A 7,831-nucleotide genomic window follows, 5' to 3' on the forward strand; every position below is an offset into this window, starting at 1 on the left:
CACTCTGTCCCTGGCCCGGCCCATGCACTCTGGCTCGGTGCCCGCAGCCGCCCTCACCCTCCCACTCAGCCACGCCACTCGCCTGTGTGGCTGCAGTTGCTGTTGGCCGGTCTGACTCACTGATTTTATGTCCTCAGTTGTCTTGGGCAGTGTAAGAAGATCCCTATTCCTGAGACTGACCCTCTCTAGGCTTGAGAAGGCTGCCAGCCTCCTCCTTGTGGGCTGTGCCTGCACTGTAGCTCCCAAGGTAGCTGATGTCCTCCAGGCTCGTGAAACCCACACCTGAATTTCCAGCCGCTCGTGGCGGGGCTCTAAAAAGCTACACCAATGGGCACCAACTGCTATTGTGGTCCCCTGCTCCCCTGGGGCTGTGTTCTGCCCAGCCATGGTCCAGAGGAGGCGGGAGTTACATCTAAATAGCAAGGATTAGAGATAAATACTAGGCTCTTTCCTTCCTGGGACAAGGTCCCATCTTTATTCAGGGGATCCGGTGCAGAAAAGAAGAGACTGACCCCGCGCTGCTTTTTGAAGGGATGTGTCGCCCTGAAAACTCAGCTTCTGAGCCTGCTGACATGGTTTTCTAAGGACTTTCCCAGGACAGTAACTGTAAACATAGATATGTGTACATTCTTTCTGTTACACGTCTTGTGATGGGCATCTCTCATGGCCAGTGCACGAAGAAAGTGTTATCCTGACCATCCAATCCCTGGCCATGGTCACAAGCCTATAAATCCTGGGAAGAAAAATAAACTCTACTCTTCTTTTCATCACACCTCGACCTGTGTCCACGTGATCTATGCATCTTCAGCGGTAACAGGGATGGGAAAGGGCAAAGGGTAACAAATTACAACCAATAGCAAAACATTACAAGGGAGGAGTCAGGGGAAAGGATTAACCCCTCTGCAGCTCAGAGGGTATATCTCCAGATCATACCATGTTTCTTAATGCATTACAACAAGCTGTACATATATAAGCTTTATAAATAAAATAAACAATCTATTTAAATATATTACAGAAATTATAATGATTTCTCACACTGGTAACTCTACCTACATCTAGTGCACCACTTTTGAAGCAAACTGGAAGCACTTATGTTAAATCTAAAAGAGAAACTTGGCGTGGATGAGCAAGAATTGCTGGTGGGAAATGTGAGGAGACAGTAGGATACAAAAAATAAGGGGAAAAAATGGTGGGGAACATGAGGGGAGAGAAGGGCAGGAAACATGAAGGAACCAAATGGAAGGGAGTGTGAGGGGACAAAAGGGCAGGAAACATGATGGGGGAAAAGGGAAATGGAAGGCGAAAAAGAACAGGAAACTTGAGCAAAAAAGACAGGAAATGAGAGAAAGAACATGTCCAAAAAAGGAGGGGAGAAAAAGTGGGAAATGTCAGAGGAAAAAATGATGGCAAATGTGAGGAGACAGAAGGGCAGGACGTGTGAGGGGGAAAAACGTGAGGGGACAAAATGGCAAGAAGCGTGAGGTGGAAAGAAGAACAGGAAACGTGAGGGGTAAAATAGGGGAAATGTGAAGAAGAAAAGAGGCTGAAAAAGATAAGGAGAAAAAAGGCAGGAAATATAAAGCCAAAAAAATGATAGAGGAAATATGAGGAGACAAAAGGGCGGGAAGTGTGAAGGGAAAAGTGGTGAGAAACTTCAGGGGAAAAGGGTGGGAAATGTGACCTGTAGGGTCACTGGAGCCGCCTCTGTGAAGGAGCTCCAGTTCCAGCAGTTAAAATCTCTTGCCTTGGGAGCTCTCCCAGAGAGTTTTGGGAATGCTCACCCTGGATCCTTTCCTTAACACTGCCATGGCCACAGCGAGTCCTTGCACCACTGCTTTGGCTGGTTTTCCATCTTTGTCCACTCCCCTCAGAGCTTGATCCTGCACCAGTTACCAGCTGCTGTTCTGTCTTTGCCACCCTGCTGGAAATCTTCATGTCCAATTGTGTGTGCCTGGAGCTCCAGCTGCTGTCCCCATGCAGTTCTCAGGTGGTGTCAGCATGCAGAGGGTTTGTTTGTGCACTGTTGGCACTGGCAGTCCACACCACTGAACTCGAAAGCAGTGGTGTGTATCTCCATGTGCTGGGTGTCTCCATGTCCATCCACCTTGCTCTCATCACAGGCCTTGGTCTCTGTCATCCATATGGGTTGGCAGCTCAGGGCTCTTGCTTTGTTTCATTGCTGCTTTCAGGAAATTGTTCTTAACTCAACCTGTGACCTTTCACTTTTTGCCTGCAGTTCTTCTCTCCATCCCACTGCAGAGGGGAGTGGGAGAAGGGAGCAGTGTGTGGTTTGGAGTGTTTCAGTGGGAGCACCATCTTGGGAAAAACTGGGCTGTCACAAAGGGCCTCCTCTGTGACCTGCCACCTGCCCCTAGCAACAGCTCCCAGTCTTTGTTGACTTGGAACCAGCCCCAGCTTGGAGTGTCCGGCAGGACAGTGACGGAACAGGACAGGAGCACACAGCTGGTGACAAGCCCATGAGCACAGCTCACGTCTTGCCCTGCTGCAGTCAGGTTATTTCAAGAAATTTTCAACCTTTCCTGCTCTCCTACGTTTTTCTTTATTCTGTAAAATGGAGAAGAAGCCCCCAAGACAGCCCAGGGTGGCCTGGGAGGAGGTGGTGGCCCCTCAGGAGAGCAGCTCTGCAGCAGAGCCCTACGAGGTGACCATGGTACAGCCACAGCAGCCCAGTGAGTGAGGAGCCTTGTGGGACTGGGCAGGGCTGGGTCCCCACACTGGGATCAGGTTTCCCCAGTACACGGGCAGCAGGGATCTCAGGGGTGGGAGGCTTGCCAGAGTGCTGAGGCTACTCAGGGAAGGACACCAGCCCTGGCACAGGCTCTGCTGAGGAGTGGGACAGCAGGGGGGCTCCAGCTCCTTCTCCGGAGTGTGAACAGCGAGGGTCAGTGGCTGGCAGAAGGCAGTGGTGCTGTGGGATGCTGGACATGTCCTGCCCTTCTGCCTGCATGCTCCTCAGCCCAGGTTACTGGGAGCCACATGGAAAGGGCATGTCAGGGGAGCAGGCTTGGCCTGGGCAGAGGGCAGATCTTTTTCTGCTCTGTCCTGTCACAGCATCCTCTGCACCTCTCCCTTCTCTCCCCCTCCGTTAGATGCCGTGTACACACAGGAGGCCAAGGACTTCATCCAGGCCTTTGTCAGCAGCCCTGACCAGGTACCCATGGCCTGTTGGATGGTGGCTGAGCTCAGCCAGAGGTGCTGGCTCTGAAGGGCAGCTGCTCCCACAGGGCACTGCACCCCAGGGCTCTGGTCCCGCTGGCTGGGTGTCCTTGCTTCATGCTACCCTTTGTCCCCCAGCTCCAGGATGAGGACCTGAAACTGAAGTTCCTTGACAGCGTCTGCACCCTGTGCAGAGATGCCAATGATGGTGGCTTGTCCCAGGACCTGGATGTTTTCTGCCACAAATACAAGCTGGGAGAGATGATCCAGGTGAAGGGGAACTCAACACTCTGGAGAAGGGGGCAAGGACCACCAGCAGCCTGTGAGGGCAATGCTTGGGCAGGGCAAGACACTGGAGGCAGTGGCTGCTGGCACAGCTGCCAGGTTCCAGCCCAGCTGTGCTCTGCAGGTGCTGCTGAAATTGGAGCCCAAGAACAAGATTTGCACAGAGGTGCGGCGGCTCGCCATGCTTGCCCTCGCTGGACTGAGGTACTGGCCCAAGGGCCTACCCAGCGCTCCATGCCCACTGCCCATCCCTTCTGGAAGCCCTGCCCCACTGCTGCCCTTGAGGTGCTGCTCCCATCACCAGTATCAAACTGGGCCCATCTCTTTTTGCAGCATGCTGGGGATGGTCCTGGAAAAGAGAAAACTGTTAAGAGCATGCTTTGAGAGAATCTTTTTCCTTCCTCCAAAGCGGGAAATGCAGAGCCTGGAAGCGTCTCTCTTTGTTCGGGTAAGTGCTGGAGAAGACTCCAATCCCTCTGGGCTGTTTCTGGCCACCCTATGCTGCCTTAGGACCAAAGATCCAGGGCAGGCCACATCCTCAGCTTCACTTTCCTACCCTCATCCCTTCGTCCCTTGCCAGGCTCCTGAGCTATCCAGCAATGCTGGCTGCACACAGCCTGTTCCTGTTTCCCTCCCCTCACACTGGGACTTCAGATCAGTCTTCTAGGGAGGGGCAACAGAATCACAGACACTGCTGTCTGTCGTCCTTGCAGACCCTGCATGCCATGGACACTATGCTGGAGGTGATGGTGCTCAGCTCTCCTGCCTCCAAAACCATCAAGATTCTTCAGGACATCTTGGAGGTGTGGTCTGTGCACAGAGTGGGGGGTCAGAGGACTGTTCCTCACTCTGGAAGGGAAGGAGCCTGGGGTTGTGTCTGGTCTTGTCCTGGCTCCTGCCAAAGGAACCCTGTCCCATCCAGAACCAGGACACGCGTCAGTGCCGTGCAGGCAGAGCGCGCTGCGGTGAGGGTGCCCAGCTGCCCTGGGGAGCAGGGGATGGCCCCAGTCTCTGCAGGACCTCAAGGAGCAGAGAGCAGACCCTGTCTTCCTTGCTGCCCACCAGCTTTGCCTGGGACCTTTGTGCCTGCCAGGGCCCTCAGGGGCAGGAGCCCTCCTGCAGGCTTTGCTTGAGGGCACAGGAAGCCTGGAGGGATGTTGCAAGTGTGTCTCAGGACCAGGGATGTGCTCCTGCAGTGGGTGTCTGCTTGTAGGGCTCACCTGCAGCTTCTCTCTTCCCAGGAACTGCTGGGTTACATTGCCAGAGTGGCTGTGCAGGAGAGGGTCCTGGGCAGGGTTAGGCGGCTGAGCTGTTTGCTGGCCAACTCTTCCAATGTAAGGAGCAATTGCCCTCCAGCCAGGATATTTCCCCTTTCCTGTGCCTGGGTACAGCCACAGCTCTGAGGAGCCTGCAAGGCCTCAGCTGCCCACCCTCAGCCTTTCTGCCCTTCTACCTGCCTCCCCCAGGCTGGGCAAAATGAGAACAGAGTTGCTGCCAGTGGACAGGTCCAGATCCCAGTCCTTGGGAAGCTGCTGGGACATCTCCTGTTCAAGTCTTTCAGGACAGAAAAGACAAGCTCTATGGCTCTGGATGGTCTCCGCTCTCTCTTCACATTCACCTGTCATCAGAAAGGTCAGAGAAGCTGTGGTGGGCTGCATCCCTGCACACAGCTACATCTCCAGATACATCTGCTTGTCTTCCCGGGCCTTGGGATGGCTCCTTCTTTTGACTGGTGCAGGTGCCACCATGTTCTCAGTGTTGCTGTCACCTCTGCTCCTGCCCCATGCTATCTCTGCAAGGCCCTTGATGGTGCCATGTAGCTGAGCTGCTCCCCCACACAGGACTCAGCCCCACTCTGCCCCTTCTCTATGTCCCCTGGACAGCTTGTATCCTGTCCTGCCACACTCCAGCCCTATGAGCCCTTCCCCCTGACTAATACTGCAGCCACAGAGTAACTGGGGGCTGCATGCAGAGCTCTGGGGGCTTGGAGCTTGCAAAGCCAGCAGCACTGGGTACAGACACTGGACGTAGGTCCCCCTTTCCACCAGTGCCCACCACCTTCTCCCATGACCAGCTGCTCCCCAGCCATTCCTGCATCCCAACACTTGTCAGGGTTGGGTCAGCTGCTGGCCCAGCAGCTGTGTCTCACCCATGTGTCTGTGCTTCCCCTCCTCTTTAGGGGCCACACTTCCAGAGGCTCATGCTGAACTCCCAGCATACTGGGAATCTGAGATCATCTCCTTGCTGAATACACCCAGCACCTGGAGAGTTCAGGTAAAGAGTCCTCCCACTTGCTGGGCCTGTCATCTGTTGAATCAGAAGGGGATCTGTGTGTGCAAAGCAGAATCAGTGCAGAATCAGTGGGGCTGTCCCTAGTGAGAAGGTTCCTGCTGTCCCCTGCAGGGAACACTGTGTTGGCAAAGCAGCAGCAGCAGCAGCTCTGCAGCCATGCTGGCCACCAGTAAGCTCTGGGGTCTCTGTAGGGCCTGCGCCCCATATCTGAGAGCTGCATCCTCCTCCCTGCCCTGGGGCCCCTCCTCATCCTCCCCTGTATAGAGACTGTGGGTACTGCTGCCACCTTTCCTGCAGCCACTGGCTCCAGCACTGCTCACGCTGCCCAGCCGAGCAGCACCCTCGGGGCACTGGCTGGCTCTGGCCTCTGCTCCCTTCCTTCCTGCCACAGGCATTTGAGAAATACCTCAGGCCTGCTGAGAGGACAGGTGTTGTCCTTGTGGCCATTGAGATCTTGGGACGCTCCAGCCTCCAGGAGAAGCAAGCGCCAATGGAGTTTCTGGAGGTGGCCATGAAATTCCCTGAGCTGTGGCTGATGGATGTAAGTGGCTTGTGGCTGGATTGTCCTGCTCTCGAGGTTCCTGCCTCCCTCCCTCCCAAAACCAGGGGTGTGAGGCTCCTGAAGCCACCTTGAGGCAGAAGAGAAGGGTGTTGGGACCCCGCTTCTGACACCCAAATAATGTTAGGATCTGGTCATTAAAAGATGCCTTGGCCAAAGTTAAGGTGTGAACAAGACCATATGCCAAGGTCAATAGTGCAGATTAAATATAAGAATAAATGGGAAGTAGAAATAGAGGGGCAATGAGAGAGACACACACACAGATTACATAGCAAGATTGTCACCACCACATGGTTCCCTGTGGCGTAGCATTGGCCCTTCTTCTTCTGATCTTCTCAGTGCTGGGGATCCTCAGGTATTCTCCAGGTAACACTTTTATCTGCCTGAGTACAGGGTATTTGCAAGGCATCTGTGCTGTTGGCACTACTTGGCTTGGCCTGTGTGTAAGCAGCTGCTTCCTTTTCCCACAGTTTGCCAGGGTGGGAAGTTTTGTCCAGACAGCTTACCCAGATCTGCCTGACCAAGCGTGGTGTCTTGCTGTTGTTGTCTGTGCTCTTCCCACAGTCTGCACAATGGCATTTTGTCTGGTGTGCTGATTCCAGACCTCTGTTCAGACCTGGAATTAACACCTTCCTTTTTTCCATCTGTGGAGGAGGCCCAGTCCTCCAACAGGCATCCTCCCTGGAGATCGATCCCCTAAGATAAGATCAAGCTGCCTAGGCACTGTGACTAAGCTGTGGACCCCTTCCTGCTTCAGGAACCCATGTTATCTCCCTGTCAACTATTGGTCACCTTATCCCCTCTCAGACCATTGGTCCCCTTCCTGATTCTCCCCTTCCCTATAAAAACCCCAGCTTTTGCCCAGGTTGGGGTTAGACCATCACTGGCCCCCTTTGCTGAAGCCTGCATTAAAAGACTCTGCGGAACGCCATATGTTCTTTCCCTCTCTTGTCTGTGTTGGCTGGGGTAACCTCTGAACAGAGCTGGCTGGGCTGAAGAGAACTGATCACAGCAGAAATCACTGCTAAAAGAGCTGGTCACCCTCAAGTCTCTGCTCCAAGGGTTACCCCTGGCTGGAGACTGCTTGCAGAATCACGGATGACAGCTCTGTCCAGTGGGACAGCCTAACTATCTGGGCTTGTTGCTGGCAGAAGCTGGGGGTCAGACAGCTGCAACAGCCATCTGTGCCTAGTGTTGTGGCTTATCTTATGTGAACTACTTCTTTGGCAGTGCTTTGAGATGAGTTAACTGTGTTCTTTAAGTCCTGACAGAGGGATGGGCAGAGCAGCCCAAGACACAGCTGCACTGCAGTGGCAGCACCACCCTCACCTGTGCTCCCTCCAGGTGCCAAAGGTGGTGAGACACATCTTTGCGTACTGTGATGAAAAAAACACAATAACCGCTCACAGCTTTTGCACACTGCTTGACCTGATGGCAAATAAGTGGCCTGGGCTGGTCGTCACAACAACTCTGAAGGTTGCACCAATATTCAGGTACTGGCCCTGACAGCCTGGAGTG

Source organism: Parus major, unplaced genomic scaffold (assembly GCF_001522545.3).
Source record: "Parus major isolate Abel unplaced genomic scaffold, Parus_major1.1 Scaffold365, whole genome shotgun sequence".
NCBI lineage: Eukaryota > Metazoa > Chordata > Aves > Passeriformes > Paridae > Parus > Parus major.